This window comes from Gossypium arboreum, chromosome 12 (assembly GCF_025698485.1).
Source record: "Gossypium arboreum isolate Shixiya-1 chromosome 12, ASM2569848v2, whole genome shotgun sequence".
Classification (NCBI taxonomy): Eukaryota; Viridiplantae; Streptophyta; class Magnoliopsida; order Malvales; family Malvaceae; genus Gossypium; species Gossypium arboreum.
Window position 1 is genome coordinate 88,581,940 of NC_069081.1, and position 20,477 is coordinate 88,602,416.

The following is a 20,477-nucleotide window of genomic DNA, read 5'->3' on the forward strand; positions in this document are numbered from 1 at the left end:
CTTGAGTTTACGATTAAAGTGTCGAACCCTTAGGCCAATATGTGCTAGTTGACAAGGTTTGCAAGAATTGCCCATTAATGATTCAAGGTCACTGCTTTTCCGCCAACTTGATGTCATTACCATTTGGTGAGTTTGACGTTATCTTGGGAATGGACCGTTAACATTGTATGATGCTAAGGTAGATTGTAAACAAAAGACACTAGAGTTGAAATGTGAAAATGGAGAAATTCGTGGGTTGAAACAGATGAATCAAATAAATTGCCTATGGTGATTTCGCACATGTCTGCACAGAAATACATGAGAAAAGGGTGTGAAGCTTATCTGGCTTATGTAATGAATATTGAGTTGCCTCAACTGAAATTTGAATCAGTACTGATAGTCTGTGAGTTTCCAGATGTATTTCCTGAGGAATTGCAGGTTGCCTCCGAACGCAGAGAGATAGATTTTGCCATTGATTTGTTGCCGCACCGCACCGATCTCGATTGCTCCATATAGAATGGCTCATTGAATTAAAAGAATTGAAGGCTCAGTTGCAGGAGTTAACAGACAAGGGATTTGTGAGACCGAGTTTCTCTCCCTGGGGTGCTCCTGTATTATTCGTAAAGAAGAAGGATGGTTCAATGAGACTTTGCATTGATTACCGTCACCAATAAGGTGACTATAAAGAACAAGTACCGTTCTTGAGGATTGATGATTTATTCGATCGCTTAAAGGGGCCACAGTGTTTTCAAAGATTGATTTGAGGTCCGGTTACTACCAAATTGAGAGTTAAGGAGTCGATGTGCGAAAACCGCCTTTAGGACAAGGTATGGACATTATGAGTTTCTTGTGATGCCTTTCGCTTAACAAATGCTCCAAATATATTTATGGACTTAATGAATCGGATCTTCCGGCCATATTTGGATAAGTTTGTAGTAGTGTTTATAGATGACATTTTAATTTATTCTCGAGATGAGTCCGAACATGCGAACACTTGAGAACTATATTGCAAATCTTGAGAGAAAAGAAACTGTTTGCCAAGTTTAGTAAAAGTGAGTTCGCTTCGTGAAGTCGGATTTTGAGGCATATAGTCTCGGTGATGGTATTCGAGTGGATCCAAGCAAGATTTCTACGATCGTTGATTGGAAACCGCCAAGAATGTATCCGAGGTTAGAAGCTTTTTAGGCTTAGCCGGTATTATAGACGCTTTTGTTGAAGGATTTTCGATGATTGCCTCTCCTATGACTAAGTTGTTGCAAAAGAATGTTAAGTTTGAATGGACTGATAAATGTCAACAAAGTTTTGAAAAATTGAAAGCACGATTGATGAAGCACCAATTTTAGTACAATGAGTCGGAAAGGAGTTCGTAATTTATAGTGATGCATCATTGATGTGCTTTGGATGTGTGTTGATGCAAGAGGGTAAAGTGGTAGCTTATGCTTGAGACAGTTAAAACCGCATGAGAAGAATTATCCTACACATGATTTGGGCGGCATTGTTGTTTTTGCCTTGAAGATTTGGCGACATTATTTGTACGGTGAAAATGCCGAACTTTTACCGATCACAAAAGTTTGAAGTACTTGATGAATCAAAAGGATCTGAATCTGCGACAATGAAGATGGCTTGAATTATTAAAGGATTATGATCTAGTGATTGATTATCATCCGGAAAAGCAAATGTAGTTCTTGGCCTTGAGCGAAAATTTCTTTTTACTTTGAGAGCCATGAACACGGGTTAGCATTGTCGATGATGGGTCAATCTTAGCGAAATGAGAGCTAAACCGTTATTTCTCCGATTAATTTGTGATGCTCAAAAGAATGATAGTGAGTTGCGGATCAAGAGAACTCAATGCCAATCGAGTTACGACTCGATTTTCGAGTTGGACCAGATGATTGTTTGATGTTTCGAGACAGGATATGTGTGCCGAAAAACGATAAATTGATTCGAAAATATTACATGAGGCGCACAATGGTCATTTATCAGTTCATCCTGGTAGCACAAAATGTATAATGATTTAAAGAAGTCAGATTGGTGGCGGTATGAAAAGGGACATTTCGAATTTGTAACCAAGTGTTTGATCATCAACAAGTAAAAGTTGAACATCAAGTGCCTTGAGATTACTTCAACCAAGAATGGTGCTCGAGTGGAAATGGGACAAGATTACCATGGATTTTGTAACCGGTTTGCCTTTAACTCCTAAAAGAAGGATCTTTGTTTGGGTAGTGGTTGATAGATTAACAAAGTCACCCACTTTATACCAAGACGTACTGATTACTCACTTGATAAATTAGCGAATTATATGTTGTGAAATTGTGAAGTTGCACGAGTACCTATGTCTATAATATCGAGATAGAGATCCAAGATTTACCTCGAGATTTTGGAAAAAGTTACAAGAAGCTTTGGGTACAAAATTGAACTTTAGTACCGCATTTCATCCACAAACAGATGGTCAAACAGAAAGAGTAATCCGGTACTCAAGATATGCTTAGATCTTGTGTTTTAGAATTTGGAGGTAGTTGGGAGAAATATCTATCTTTGATTGAGTTTGCCTACAATAATGCTTATCAATCAAGTATACAAATGGCACCGTCTGAAGCCTTGTATGGTCGTAAGTGTCGGACTCCTTTATATTGGACCGAGCTTAGTGAGAAATGATTCATGGAGTTGATCTAGTTAAAGAAACCAAGAGAAAATAAAAGTAATTCGGATTGCTTAAAAGTCGCTTCAGATCGACAAAAGTCATATGCAGATTTAAAAAGAAAAGAGATTGAATTTCAGGTGGGTGATAAAGTGTTCTTGAAGGTGTCACCATGGAAAAAGATTCTGAGATTTAGTCGGAAAGGCAAGTTGAGTCCGCGTTTTATTGGGCGTCTGAGATTCTTGAGAGAATTGGACCAATGGCATATCGGTTGGCCTTACCGGCGAGTTAGAAAGAATTCATAACGTGTTTCATGTATCAATGTTGCGACGTTATCGTTCTGATCCTTCACATGTGATTTCTCCAACAGAAATTGAGATTCGATCGGATATGACCTATGAGGAGGAACCAATAAAGATTTTGGCTCGAGAGGTTAAACAGTTAAGAAATAAAAGTATAGCTTTAGTGAAAGTATTGTGGCACGACATGGGATAGAAGAGGCTACGTGGGAACCCGAGGAAGCTATGAGGAAACAGACCCAAACCTCTTTCTGGTAAGATTTTCGGGACGAAAATCTCAAAGGGGGAGAATTGTGACAACCCGAATTAGGGCCTAATCGGAATAGTGGTTTCGTGACCACAAATCCGAGATAGAAATAATTGTTTTATAATTATTTTGGGGTTTATGATATGATTGCATGATTGTGTGAAAATTTCGTGATGAAATTCTATGCCTAAAGTGCTTAAATTGAAAGTAGGGACTAAATCGAATAAGTTGCAAAAATTTGCATCCCGAAGTTTTAGTATGAAATTGTTTTGGAATATTAATTAGGAGGTCTTAAATAGCAATTTGACCAATTTTAAGTTCATGGACAAAATTAGGACATGGAAGGAATTTTGAAAGTTTAGTAAGGAGGGCATTTTGGTCATTTGGATATTAAATGAAATAAAATGGGAAAAATAACACAAAATTGGTCATCATCCTCCTTAGTTGCTGCCGAATTCTCCTCTCTCCATAGCTAGGGTTTCTTCAACTTTCAAGCTCCATAGTAAGTGATTCCAAGCCCGTTTTAATGTTCTTTACGTTTTTAGAATCCGGAAGCTCGATTAAGCTTATGCTAGTAATAATTTAACCTAGGGTTCACATTTGGAAAAATACCCATAGGTGAAATTTGTGTATTTTGATGTTTTATGATAGAATATGAGGTTTTAAATTATGTTAAATAACTTGTGCTACTCGGTTTTAAGTGAAAACGAGTAAAAGCAGATAATCGGTAAAAATACCTATTGTTCATAACTATATGATAGAGTGAGAATTTGATGTTGTTGTAGAAGAGAAAATGTTCAGCATATCATAAAATTTAAGAATAAGGGCTGAAATTAAATTCCGAGCCTAGGGGCAAAATTGTAATTTTGAAAAGTTAGGGGCAAAATGTAATTTTTCCATGATGTGATTTTTGGATTGAAATAAATAGTATGAGTATTAAATGAGCTAAATGTGTTATTATAGATCAAGAAAGACGCGAATTGATCTCGAACGGGGAAGGAAAAAGTTTTGGACTAAATTGCAAAATTTCCACATTTTGCACCAAGGTAAGTTTGTATGTAAATATTACAATAATTTCATGTACATTCTTATATTTCAGCCTATTATATAAATATACTAGCTGATGTTAAAATATAAATCGACTATTGGAATAATGGAAATAAATATAGAGAGATCCGGTTGAACATTCGGAGAGATCGAATGAAATAGAGGAGCGTAGCTAGGTCACATGTATGATGCTGAGTGCACATCATGTGTACAAGAAAGCTACGAGACACCTGTAGTAGCTAGGTCACATGTGTGATACGAGATGTATCCCATGTAGACAAGAGAGCTACGTGAAAGATAAATGTAGCTAGGTCGCATGCGTGATTCCAAGTGAAGGACACCATGTAGACAAGAGAGCTACGTGAAAGATAAATGTAGCTAGGTCGCATGCGTGATTCCAAGTGAAGGACACCATGTAGACAAGAGAGCTACGAGACAAATCGGTTGGGTCGCATGAGTGGTACTAAGTGTTCACCATGTGTACAAGAGAGCCGAACTAAACGAAGTATGATGGTGGAGCTGTGTCTTTGAAACCATTAAATATCGAGGATTGATCCGAATTGTTCAACGGGATGGTTTTGTGGTGATATTGTGGTTTGGACCTACACTTATGGTGAATGAAATGTGGTGAAAATGATTTGTGGTATATACATATATAAGATAAAATGAGGTTAGCATAAAGAATGTGTGAAAGAGTGAAATTAGCATTAAAACTGTTTTTAGATGGTAGCAGTGACGTGATTTTGAAAAATCACCAAAAATAGGAGGAATATAATTAGAGGTTGAATGAATGTGAAATTAAATTTTAATGAGTCTACTTTCATATAAAAGAAACAGAGCAAGCAAAGGAATTCTATATTTTGAGATATTTACAATTGTATGTGACTTGCTCAGGATGAATACGTGATCCCTGTTCCAACTTTGAAAAATCATTAAAAATTGTACAAGGAAAATTAAGAAATATAGTTTACATGCCTAAATTCCTTATTGAGACTAGTTTTAAATGAAACAGACCTCAGGGTTGTTTGAATTGTGTACTGAGAGATATTCAATTCGTAGTGAACAGAGGTCAGATCAGTCGAGCTGTGTAACAAGGAAACTTTAACTAATAAACTGTACTAATCGGCTGAACCAAAATTATAGAAAAAAATTAGCAAAAAGCTTTATGAGTCTAGATTCAGGAAATTTTACGGATTTAAATTTGAGTTTTGTAACCCGAGTTATGATTTATTTAGTGAATATGATGCAGTAGAGACAGCTAAATCAAAGTGGAATGAATAGTGAAGTTAAAGTAGATAAACTTGAATTGTTGTGTAAACATGTTAGATTCTTTAATTAGTATTTACATACTTACTTACTAAGCTATAAGCTTACTTTGTTTCTCTCTTTTGTCTTATAGTGTTCTTCGCTTGCTCAGAGTTAAGGATCGTGAAGATCTATCCGCACTATCATACTTTAGGGTATTTGAACTAAACGTTTTGAATTATGGCATGTATAGTAGGCTTAATTATTTTGTTACGTGTCATATTTGTCTAGGTTAAAATATTAGTTTCAGACTCGACCGGATACTTTGTACAAGCCATTAAAGTGGGCTAATATTGTTCAAGACATATGTTATACGATGCACTATCAAATTGGATGACATATTTACATCTCGATTATGTTTAATGGTATGTGTTATGTTCTGGTAATACCTTATATCCTGTTCCGGCGACGGTAACGGGTAAGGGGTGTTACAGTTACATTTATACTTGAGGGGTTGCATGCTATGAGAATTACGAACATTCATGACTTTTTCAGTTTTATTGCTTTGTTATGATAGATTTGGAAAATGTGTAATGAGTTTGTGATGCAAGGGAGGACTACCCCATTGGGTGAGCTTGAGCTCTGCATGTTGATTTCTAAAAGGTTGCGACATGTAAAGTGGGCTCATCCATTTGAGCTAGCTATTAAGCTCAATGTGGATGGTGCTTACGTTGAGAGAGATCGTAGTGATGGAGTAGGTGTGATAATAAGAGATGTAGATAACTTTTTTCTTAATACTTTGCAGAACTACTCAAAAATTTATTCTTTGAACCTAGTAAAGGCAACGGCTCTCACATTGGCATTCAAATTGGTAAGAGAACATGGCTATTTAGACATTGTGATAGAGGTTGACTCCATTACTTTGATCAACAGGCTCCATTTGAAAGGCACCAATTTATCTTTGCTCGGTATTCAACTATTAGAAAGCTCTGAACATTATTAGCACATTTATTTCTATTTCATTTTCTTTTGTTGGTTGATCTGGTAATTCTGTTACGCACCTGTAACATCCTAGAGTCTGGGGTTAGAAGTTTTGAGGTTTGTGGTTAAGTTCAGTGAGTGGGTTGAACCTTTTGGGTTCAACTTCGCGTTTTAATGTTAGAATGGGCCTCCTGGTCTGGTGGTTAGTTGTATGCTGATGTATCTATGGGTCTCGTGTTCGAATCCCTTTGAGTGTTTTCGATAATTATTTGTTTTTATTTTACTTTACTTTAAAAAGAAAAGGAAGTTAATTTTAGAATAGAAAATAAGTACGTTCTTTATCTTTTACTTTTTTTTTCTTTCCCATTGTTCTCATCATTCTTTTTTATTTATGTTCTTTCCAAATTTCAGTTCTTTTGATTTCTTGTTCTTCCGTTTTACACTCACGTTACATGTTGTCTATCAAGACTGATCGTCCTTGTGCGTTTCGTTTTATCAAAGGTGCTGCTTGATATCGCGTTCTAAGGTGTGTGTTCTGAAACGGTTTAACTTTGGTATCGAATTGCGGTGAAATTCGATAATGTCTTGTGTGTTTATGAAATTGGTTATTTGAAGTATCATATTGTTTCTGAATTGTATGAAATTCTATATGTTTTGACATAATTTTGGGTTGCCAAGTGTTGGGGATCGTTTCGACATCAAAAGCATGAATTTGTGGTTGTTTCAGTGTGGTTTTGTGACCACACGGGTGGCTACACAGGCATGTGCCCCACATGGGTGGCTCACACGACCATTTGAAATTGGGAATTAGGGTTTTTGGGTGAATTTTGGTGCCACACGACCTAGCCACACGGGCATGTACCCCATATGGGCGTGTGAGATCTCCACACTGCCGTGTCTCATCTGCTATTTATTTTTGGCATTTTTGGACAAAACCCCTATATGGCCGGGGCACACGGTCATATGACCCTATTTTGCAGAATTTTTATTTTGAGTCATAAACTGTTTGTTTTATGTTCTGTGTAATCTGACCCTGGGTTAAGCCTCAGTAAGTGTGTTTGGGACTCAATTTAGTTTGGTTCGTGTATATATGTGTGTTTATAGGCTTTAATTTTATTGCTCGTTTATGTCATGAATAACTTATGAGTTTATTATTGTTGTCGTAACTGAATATTAAAATACAAGTGTAATAAAATCTGAATCTGTTCAACTGGAACTGTTAATGTCTGTTTCTGAATAATGTCTGCGTAATGTGTGCATTGGTGCATAGCATGAAAATTTTGGGATCTGCTTATGAAGATAAGGAAGACAAACTTAGCAGTTTTAACTGTGATACTTTTATATAGCGATTTACTGCACTATCCTATACTTATATCAGCTTAGCTGTATATAGATATTCAAGTGGCATAGTTCCACGTTGTGGTGTGTTGGGTGGATGAACCTATTATGGTTCTATGTGGTGTGCATAGTGGGCGGGCCTACCATAGCCCTTATATAGTGTGCTTGATGGATGAAGTGGTGTTTAGTTAGTGGAGAGGGATTTTCACCTGCGCATCTGTTCGTATCTGAATATACATCTGTTTGTATGAACTTCTGGTTGTTGACAATATAGTTAATGTCATGTAATATGATCTGATTGTTGTGTATGACTGGAAAATCATTTTTATGGTTTGATATTGTATTTGACATACCGATTGAAACTTTCGTAAGTGATATTTTTATGCACATGCTTGTCTGAAGTATTTATTGTGTCATTCCGTCTTGTGCCATTTGTTCATGTTTCGGACTCACACTGAGCTCGCGTAGGTCATCTCTGTAGTGTCTTTCCTTTCAGGTACTTTCCATGTTTTGGAGCTGGACTCGGTATACCGGAGGTCTCAGACAGATATCGTCTGATTCGGTTTAAGTAAAATCTCATAAGTTTTATACGGTAAACTTTAAGTCGGTTTGTAAGACAATTATACAAACTGTGGACTTAACTTTAGAAACTGTGGATTTATTTCTGAGTGTTTGATGCCGGTTTAATATTGTTTCAAACATAATGAACAAAAAGGTTTTCTTGGTTTAAATTAAAGTTTTTGTTTCTGCCACTTTTGGTAGCCAATGTAACCTCTAGGATTTAGTCTAAACTTCTAAGCCAGGTTTTGGGGCGTTACAACACCACTTAGCTAGATAAGTGCATAATTATATTAATTTGTTTTACTTTGAACTATACATGCTTAATAAATTATCTTTTACCTTAAAAAAATAGAGGAGTTAAATCATAAATTTCAACATAATAAAAGGACAAAAGCATAATTGTACCAATTGCTAAAACAATTTATTATTTATATTCACATGATGTATAAAAAAAATTTCATTATATGAATTTTTCTTGTATTTCATAATGTAAAATATAAACAATGGCGAAGCCAAGGGGCTAGTAGGGGCCTAGTTCCTTTTAAAATGTAAAACTTTCATTTAGGCTCTTAATAATTTATAAAATTTTAAATTAGTAATGGTAAAATTATACTTTGGCCCTTAAATAATAAAATTTGATTTAATCATTTAAAATTTATAAAGATATAAACTATTAAAATAATAAAATTACTTTTTACTATCATAAAAATATACAATTTAATTCCACCCGCCCAAAAAAAATTTCTAGCTCTGCCAGTATATATAAATGTAGAACAATTGATTTGATCCATCAACTTGCACTGCAAAATTTAATAACTCAAATTCATTAAATCTAATTAGAATTGATTTGAGCGCAATTTTAACTCGAATATAAAATGATTCCAACCTGAAATAATTCGAATAAATAACATTTAGTAATCCAGATTAAACTAACTAAAATTCAAAATATTCAAAGCTTTAATGACTTGATTTGAAATTCATAATTTAATACTAATCACTTAAGTATAAAAAAATTAAATTCAAATTCAAAATTAAACCCAACCAAAAATAATCCAATCAATTGAATTGATAGATAGATAAGATTCTGATTGGTGTCATGTTTTAACAAAAAGCATTAAATCACATAATTATGACGGATGACTGAGAGAGCAACGTCACTTGATTAATTGGGATGTTTAAATACAAACTACTTAAGTTTGATATTTTTATTTAATGTGTACTCGTATTTTTTAGGTTTAATGTAATATTTATATTTGATAAAAGTTATACATTTTGGTAATAATGTTGAGTTTTTCGAGTTTAATTTGGGTTTTAAAGTTGAATTACTGAAAATTCATAATTAGCAACTAATTTTCATTAAATCAACCTCAAAACTTGAATCAAATGATATCCATCGACTATATTTGACAAATTAAGCGTAAAATTAAACAAATTCATAAATAACACTAATTATTTTATTAACAAAATTATGAAAAATTTAAACACAATAATATTAACAATTAATTTTCATTAAGTCAACCTTAAAAACTTGAATTAAACATTAAAAATTAACACTGTTACTTTTAGGTGCCAAAATATATAATTTTGTCAAATAAAAGTATCACATTAGGTCAAAAATAACACAAGTATTATATTAGAAAATGTCAAACTCAGTACCAAATGATATATTAAGTCATTAATATACTATGTTATATGCTATCTATTTTTGAAGGTTTGTTATGTACTATTTACCCATTCAAAAACTAAAGATTATTTGGTACACTGTCAATGTAGTTTTAAATTTCACAAGTAGGATTAAAGAGTTAACGATTATCCTATAGAGATGTATTAAATATTAAAAGAAATAAGTATTTAGAAAAAAAAGTGTCAATTTTTAAAGCTATTTATGAAATAAAAAAGTATATTACCAATATACTGAAATATTCAGCCATGAAATTTTTATTAAGGACACCTATGTTACTATTCATACATAGAGTACTATATAGTATTGATGAGAAATTTATAGATTAATTGTAAAATTGATAATAATTGTAAGATATAATATGAAATTTAGTCTTTAATGTTTATTTTTTTTTGTCAATTTGATTTTTTTGAGTTAAATTTTACTATTAATCTTTTAATAAAAGTTGAATTTGATCTTCAACATTTCAAAAAGTTGATTTTTTAAAAAAATACTGATTAAAATGTTAAATTTTAAACATGATCGCTCGCATGACAATTCACGATATTTCATGCTAATTTTTTAGATTTTGAAATTCTTTTTTTTTACTTTTCAACTTTTTATAAATTTTAAATTATTTGTTAATTTAACATATAAGATAAATAGTGTCATGTTAGCACGGAAGTACATGGAGAGTACCATGTAAGTTGCCACACCAATATTATTAAAACAAAATAGTGTTTTAGTCAGAATTTCGATTAAAAAAGTTATCTGACTCTTTTTCAAAAGGTTAATAGTTAAATTTAACTAAAAATAAAATGGATAAATTGACAAAAAATAAATATTGAGGACTAAATTAATAATATGCCTAATTGTAACCGTATTTGTATTAAAAAAAAAAGATCCTACCTTCTAAAAGCATGGAATTCTAAAAGAAAGAGCTCAAAGGGGTGCAATTGCATTTCCATAATGACCCACATTCCAAATTTGCATGATTTATTTTATTTACTTTACAGTTCTATATGAAAATTAGTGGGTAGCCTTTTCTTTAAAATCCTCAATTATTATTATTTTTTGCCAAAAATTCCGCAATTATTGAATTTTGCATAAAATACCATAGCTATGAGTAGAAGACAAACATAAAAACAGAAAGGAAAAAAATTCCAAATCTTGGCTCAGTAATGTCCAAACAGCTGGATTCCCAATTGCCAACGCAAATCTCAACCACGTCAAGGAAATTACAAAGAGAAAATAATGGTAAATAATTTTAATGTTTATTTTATATTTCATATTTAGAATTTGTAATTTATTTTTTAATAATGTGATTTTTAAAATTTGAATCTATATTCTCTTTTGAGAGTATAATATATTTTATTATTCAACTTAATAATTACATCTCATTAAATCAGGTCCCAATCTAATAAGAAAGACTTAAACTACAAAACATACATGTAATCTATAGGACTTTTTGAAATGCACCTGAGCATAGCTAAGGGGTAAGTAGAAACCCCTTATCAAATGAGCGAGCAAATTGTTCTTTAATCCTTCTTAAAGATTAAAAGCTTCAATTTAATCTTTTTAATTTTTTTTAATAGAAAGTTTTAACTTTTTTATCTCCTTAATTTTTATAATCTTATCTCAATAATAAAATAAAATTTTTATCTTTACCCTTACTCGACAGGGAAACTAACCTATACTCCTGAACTCTTATTCCATCGAGAAAGGATTGTATGAAACTGTGATTCCACGTCATCCCTATTACTTTCTAATAAAAGAATGACAAATCAAATTTTTCCTCCTGATATTCAGTTTTTTTCTTTAAAAAATTTAAATCTAACTAAAAATGATAAAAAGAAAAAGAAAAAATCTAATTTATCATTTTCCTATTAAAAAGGAATAAAGATGACATAAAAACATATTTGATAGAATCGATTCTCCATTCGTTTTATGGCTCTCGATTTATCGAGTGAATCTTCATCAATCATTCAACACTTTTTGAAGCGGAAAAGAGTGAAAATTAAGAAAAGAATACCATTAAAAGCCTAAAAACAAGATGCAATTATCCTGGTTGATGGCATTGTATATATTATGTATATCAGATCTAAACACTGACAGATACACGTGCAGCTATTTACAATAATATGATTTGCCATGAAGTTGTGAGAATCTTCAACTCTTAAAATACATTTTGTCTAAAGAGTATTTAATGTATAGTAACACAAGTTCAAAGAATCCCATTACTTCATGCAACCATGTCATATTAAATTAGTTAGATTCATTTACTATTTTTGTGAAAAATGATGGGAAAACATGCATATACCAAAATCATATAAGTGAAAATAAGGTTAATTAAAATTTAAATTAATTCAAGTTTTATCGATTGAGTTTTAATTCGATTGATATTTGTATTGTTGTTAATATAGGAGGACATAGGTTCGAGTGCGCTGAAACATATTATCCTCCTAATTATAGATTAAGAGAGATTATAAATAATTCTAAACATTGTATTAAAAAAATCAGATATGATCAAAAATTGAGTTAATATTGGTTTCTTAAAAGTACATTCAAAGTTGTTGTGCAAAACCCAAACAAGTTGGGTCAGAAACTGAGTTACAAGGCGAGTTTCATTGGATTAAACAGACCCAAACGAGTTGCTGAGTTATTTTTTGGATCCCCGGTTTGGGTGTCTTGGAAAAATCCGATTTAGAAGCCCAATAGAAACGAGTTGGTACTAGTTGCTTGGGTTCCTAGTTAAGAGAGTAATATTATGTCTGTGTGCTACTACTATTTATAATTGGACATGTAGTTTTAACATATTATTTATTTTTTTGAAACTTAATCTATTTTTTAAAAATGTTAAAGTTCAGGTTGATTGTTAACTCCAATTAAACTTAACCCCAAAAAATAATTGTGCTAACAATTAAGCTTGTATTTTTAAATTCGAAAGTAAAGAGAATTCTTTAAAATTAAAGAAAGGAAAACTAAATTTCGAATGTACGAAAAGTGTTGAAACTTATAGCATATTTTAACCCATATTATTAATGGTACATTATTGCTAATCTACTATAAATGAGAAAATGTTAAAAAAGATTGGCCTTGGGGAAGCTATAAACTTATTAATGGGTTAGATAAGTCGCTCAACTTGAGTTTGGAAAAAAAATAATTTGTATTGGAGTTAATTCGATTTGATTTGAATCTGAATAAAATTGTTGACACATGGTATCAACAGAGTTGGAGAAGGAGGTGAAGGGGAGGGGATGGTGCTGAGGAAGGCTGGTTCACCCATTCTAGGGCCGAGAGTCAAAAAAGTAGAAAGACTCAGGTAGAGGAGAATGTGTGCTTAGTGTATTAGGGTTTTGAGAGAGGAGAAGTGATACATACATGGATGAGGTGAAATTTATTAAATTCAATTCACCAAGTTTGGAAAATCAGTTAACTTGCGACGATTTTTGGATGGGACCGAAACATTTTTGGATTGAGATGTATAAAGTTTAAAGAGCTATCTCTTAGCTTTAAAACACACATTTAATAACTTGATTTCAAGTCCGAGAGCTCAAGTTATGATTGTTTTAGTGAAGACTGGGGGAACAAAATTTATGGACAAGATTACTCTAGGAATTTATGAGGTTTGAGCTTTAATTCGTATTTAAATCATATTAAATTTTTAATTTTAAAGTTAAAATTTTAATTATATATTAGCCCAATATTACCCTTTTACAATATTTCATATATGGGGCCTCTTGGCTACCATTAATTATGGCAAAATATCTTTTGTTTGTGGTTGTTGTTGAAAAAATTATAGTATTATACTTTTGATAATTACGTATTTATGGTGATTGAGAAGAAAAGAATCCCAATTGTGTTTCTACGTAAGTTCAAATTTTCTTTTCTCATTTTTCGTGTTATATAAGGACTTAGAACCAATCAACTTCTTTATGCCCTCCACTTTCAATATTGTTGAATATTTTGGTGAGGAAAGACAAAAGGTATCAAAACAAAAATCAAATCAGGCTAAAATTTTTATTATTTTAATAGTCTATATTTTTATAATTTTAAAGAATTAAATAAAAATTTTATCAATTTTAAAAATCAAAGTATAATTTTATCATTATTAATTTAAAATTTAATAAATTATAAAAATTTAAATGAAAAAATTTTATTTTAGGAGGGTACATGACGGATAAGAGGTAAAATGTTTTTTAGTTCTTTCGCTGAAGCTTCATATTCAATGTTTTACATGTTTTGTTGATATTGATATGTAAAGTTTACATTTTCCTTTTGCCAATTATTTTTAATACATTAATTAAAATTTGATTCTTTTTTCTACAAATTTAATTTTTCTTTCATTAAGAACTTGACTTAATGGAATCCTATGAAGAAGGGCATAACTAGAGGAACATACAAAGGACTTGACCTCTTTAGCTAAGTGGGTATATATTATCACTTTTAGTCTTTTATAGTTAAAAAGCATTTAATTTAAGCTATTTATAAGATTCTTTTAGCTTTGCTCCTAAGCTTTTCAAGTTTTATTTTGGCCCTCAATACCAAATTCATTGCTTATGAAACAATAATTATATTTTTTTAGTATTTATACTATGTTGAAATCTAGGATTTAATATCTTTATGATTATGTTAATACTATTAATGTTGTTATTGGTTAATTATAGTTAATGTTGATAAGTGTTAAAATTTTAATGGTTTTAGTTATCCATGTTGTCAATTGTGGCCGACTAATCTATAAAAATAGAGAAACTAAATGATGTAAAATTAAAATAGTAGGATTAAATTTCAAAATTTAATAGAATAGTGAGATTAAAATTAATGATGAAACCACATTGACCCCACATTTAAAAAATAATATAAGTAGTAAATTGAGTTATTAACCTGCAATATTATTTGAAAAACACCCATTAAAATTCAAATATCTTTATTTTTTTATTTTCTTTCAGCATTCATATTTTTTCAAAATTTTCTATTTCTCTTGCACTTTCTCCATAATTTTACACCATAGATTATCAATCTTTGAATGATTTTAAGTCGGTTTCGTAATTTGGTAACTATTCTTATTTTCTTTTCAAGTTTTAATCTCTAAAAATTAAGATTATGGAAATTTTTTCTTATTGATGGAATAATTTTGGGATATTGATTTTGTATGAAATCACTAATATCTTGATTGATTTATATTTTTAGATAATATTAATACAAATCTTTAAAAAATTAGGCTTGATTGATCAGATAATCTTGTATTTCTTAAATATAATTTAAAATTAGCATTTTTTTAAAAAATTTTATTGCTGGTGTAATTTTGTGCATCTTGTGTTTGTGTTCATATTGTGTTTTACATATTGCATTTTCATGGCACAAAAACATTGAAGTAGCTTTTATTGTTGTGAAGGGAATTATATTTTATCCCGAACTACTGACAAGAATTATGAAATAATATTTTCTTGAGATAAAATGATATGTATGAAAAATAATTTTATTTGTTCCTATTGATTAGAAGATCATGCATAAAATATTTTTATTTGTCCTTATTGATTAGAAGATTTAGCTTGTGTAAATTGCAATTAGTCTAATACTAATAATTTAGTTGCCTTTATGAAAATTTTTGTATTTAAGATTTAGATTTATCCGGTAGCTATTTAAATAGTTTTTCAATATTCTTACATTTAATCATATTATAAATTAATTCATATAAATTTTTTAGATGTTTTAACTTTTTAAAGCTTTAACCCACAATCAAAATATCCAAAATATCCTCGCTCCACCCTTGATTAAAATTACAATCCCATTGACCAACAAATGTTTAGATGTAATAGTAAAACATATTGCACTTCTAAAATAGGACTAAACTTCAAATTTTAGAGAAGATATTGTTTGGAAGGATAGACACAAACTTCAAAAGGATTAGTTTTCATAAATCGTAAAACGGACACGGAGAAAACTTCCCCTATGATTTAAAGAATACCCACTTACCCCTCTCATGTTTGAAGAAAATCTAATAAACCCCATTGCGATCTATTTACTAAGTAGATTATAAATAAAAAACAAATATACCATTGTTATTATATATTTATGTATTTTATTCATTTCTCCATGTTTAATTACATAATAATGAAAATTTTAGTTAAATATCAAAGTATTATAAAATTAAATATATTTTTCTTATTTTATGAAAAACATATATTTGACTACAATTAAATTAAGTATTTTAAAATTTATATTTAATTTTATTATATAATATTTTTGAGATAAGTTTATCAAATTATATTTATATAAAATTAATAACATTATTTAAAAAATTAATGAAAAAGAAATTGATTAAAATATAAAGAAAAAATATAACAAAGGAAGGAAGGAATATACAAAAAAATTCATCTAAAAGTTAATCACCTTACTTAATGGCAAAAGTCTGAAAATTTTAATATATCATTTTTGAGTTTCATTTTGTGTAAATTATTTATGGAATCTCGTTTCTTTAATAGTTATCTTTGTCCACATTGGAAGATATTTTAATTATCAATATGACTGTTTTTTATGATGATTAATTATAATTATAATTATAATTATTTGAATATCATTTGTAGTTGTAATTATGAATATACTTATACATTAAAATTGTAACACTCCTTACCCGACCCAATCGTAGGGTCAAGTTACTGAGATGTCATATTTGTTGTCAAAGCAACTACGATCGCTCCAAATCAATTTAATTTTTGTTTCAAGTTGTTAAGCTTAAAATATAATTAAAATATGATTCAGACACTTATCCAAGCTTAAAACGAGCTTACAAAAGCTCCCAAAGTGATCGGAGATCGTCTAGGGACCAAATTGTAAAGTGCGAACTATTGTTCATCGCAACTTCATGAGATTCCACGTCGCGGCATCGCTCTCTAACTTGAGCTTGTCATGACTTCACTAAGGTACCACATCGTGACATCACTCACTGACTTGAACTCGTCGCGACCTCAATCCTACCACTTTAAGACTTAGGCAAATTTTTGGCTCCCTAACACTTAGGACAACATCTAAATGATATATATAACATCCATATCAACCATTAACCATTCAAACATACCAATTTCCAACCTTGAATAACTTCTAATTCAATTCAGTTTCCAAACATACCAAACCAATTTTCATGATTTACATAAGGAACCAAAAATACCAAAGCTTCCATTGAAATCAACCATAACATTACCAACATATCCCTAAGTACATGCCAAAAACTAAAGCCATACTCTTTTCAAGGCTTGATTTCGTGATGAGATGAGTTGGATGTCAACTTCTCCTCTAGAGCTTCAAAAGGAGACCACACCTACGTGTTTGAAAAGAAACATGTTAAACTCACAAGAGCTTAATAAGCATATCAAGAATTAAATTGAGCATTTAAAATGTGTTCTTTACATATACACATATATAAACATATATATATATATATATATATATATATATAGTACTATCACCATGCACAAATTTGTTTTAGTAATAACTATAGTAAGACACTAATTCAACGAGTTACAAACTACTTACCAATGTCACTTTTAAGTTCACTTACCTTATAATTCAATTCCCAATTGTAGACTTAATAGAACACTATAAGATATGCGAAAAAGGTCGATCATATGCACTGAGGTGCCACTATTCTACACACGGATTTGCAGATGTCACTCTGCATCGAAGTGCCACTAACACTTGCATCGTAGTGCCACTATCATTTGCGCGCATAGAAATTTTCCTAATGGCATGCCATTTATATCCTACTAATTCTCATTTTGTCTAATTGGGCATTTAAATTATATTATTTATTTTCATTTTCTTAACAAATAGAACAAATTCAAATTTTCTATTTTTACAATTTAGTTCTTATATAAATAAAGTCAATAATTATTAAAATTTCACTTGGCATCAATTTTTACAAATTCAAATTTTCTATTTTTACAATTTAGTCTTTATCTGGCTTAATCCCAGCCTCGAGTCCTTCATTTACGCATTTTCTGCAAAACACATGCCACTCTTTGATAAGTTCAGATGAACTTAGTGATTTCCTATATTACTTGAAATTAGATGTTGCCTTTCGGGGATTTAAATAGAGTGAAACTAAAAAAAAAAATAACTCCCTTCTTGTGCGGGTAACTTCTCTTAAACTCGTTGAAGTGGACTGTCCCTATTCTCGATCCTATCCATTGGTGGATAGATTGTTGAGTGATTATCTTCTGGCCATTCTATTAGCCTTCGATCAGCCTTGACTATTCCTTTGGTTGTCTTGCCATTTTCGTGGTCCCATTCCTTACCTACACTTGTAATCTTACCTTCTTTTATTTTTGGAGGGGAAGTCTTCTTTCCACCATGTTCTCAAAAGGGTAATCTTACGATTTACCCTACTAATAGAAAATTTTTTATTCCTGCAAACCTTAAGTTGTAAACATTTTTAGTCTATGGGAGGGAGTCTTAAATAATTTAAAATATTATATTTTTATTAATTAAAACACTATCCCTATAAAAAAAGTTTTAAAACTTTTTTTAATGTTATTTTGATGTAAGAGCCACGCAAGCATAAAATGTAAGTTAATTTTACACATATCGAATTATTATAGGCTTGGTATTTAGTCAGTTTTTTTAAACGAGATTGGAGTGAACTAGGTAATGGAATATAACTTTATGTATCAATTTGGTTTAAAAAAAATTTTGATATCAAACTGAAAAATGATATACTTTAAGAGCTAAATGATTCTTTAAGCCTAAATAAAGCAATAATATATATATATTTTTTACAAAAGCCTTTCATAGCGATAGAATCCTAAACAATACATCTCACATATAAGTTGCTATTTAGCCCAAAAAAATAGTAAAATTATTATTTAACCCTAAACCCATTGTGGGTGTGAACCATGGAAATACATATATATATATATATATATATATATATGTATGTATGTATAAAAGCTGATCAAGTAATTGTCACTTAATATTTTCCTTGATTAGGGGCCTGGGTGCTAATGGTTGGCCATTACCAAGAACTAGATGATAACAACTGCCAATTCTCCTGTCTAGTTCATTTCTTTTTTGTCAAAAGGGGGTTAACTTCATTGCTGTATGATCATGCATAACCTTCAAAGAAATTTATGTAACAAAGAGATAGGACTAAAGGGACATTTGGTAACTTTAATCACTAATTTTATTAGGGGTATTTGTGCATATATGAAAGGAATTCAACACAATCACAATATTCCATATAATGGGGCCAGTCCTGTTTTCCAAAGCAATCCGTTGGTCCACTAGGCCACTATTAATTATAGCAAAAAATTAAAACAAGAACAAAAACAAAACCAAGTGTGGGTCATTTTTGTTAGTGCTACGAGTCCCACTATATAGGAAAAATAGCCTTTCTCAATATAATCATTCAATAATGTGGTTTCATAGTAAGATATTGTGATTCAAAGATTTTCTTTTTAAATTCAGCTATCAAATAGTAAAAAATATAGATTTAGTTCTTATATTTTAATTTGATTGATTTAAGTTTTTTTACATTTCAAATTGGTCAATTTTAGTCCCTGTATTATTCAAAATTTGATATTTTAGGCTTGACCCATCAGTAGTAGATAATTTTGTTCGGTTCAATTCAATTACTAGTCATGTACTATACACACAATTGTAGATTTACTTCAAATTCTCCAATTGGATCATTTTAACTCTCTATATTATTTGAATTTTAAAATTTTAGTTTTGTTGCATATGACAATCATTATTCATTAATTGGATTTTTAATGAGTAATATGTGAAAATTACAAGATGATATGTCATTGCTCATATAATAATATGCTTGTTGCATCAGATTTTGAAAAACAAAACACAGAACTTGACTTAATAAATTTATCTGTTACTATTCGATGAGAACTAAAATTTTAAAATTTTAAAAAATAAAAACAAAAAATGACCGAATTGACACAACAGGAAAATAGGGCTTTAGCGGCGTTTTTAGTGGCGTTTGGACAAAAAACGCTGCAAATATTATACATTAGCGGCGTTTGCAATAAAATGCCGCAAAAAACTGAGCAATAGCGGCGTTTTTGGTCCAAACGCCGCTAAAAACTGAGCAATAGTGGCGTTTTTGGTCCAAACGCCGCTAAAAACTGAACAATAGCGGCGCTTTTGCAAAAACGCCGCTATAGATAGAGGTTTTAGCGGCGCTTTTGGAAAAACGCCGCTATAGATCGAGGTTTTAGCGGCGCTTCTGGAAAAACGCTGCTATAGATCGAGGTTTTAGCGGCGCTTTTGAACAAACGCCGCTATTGATCGAGCTTTTAGCGGCGCTTTTTGAAAAACGCCGCAAAAAAAGTAATGTAGTTTATGGGTTATGGTTTAGTGTTTATGGCCTAGAGTTTAGGGTTTGAGGTTTGGAGTTTAGAGGTAAATATGATAAACTACTTAACTTGTGTTTCTTGGATTTTTTTTATAATATAAATCTAAATAAGATAAATA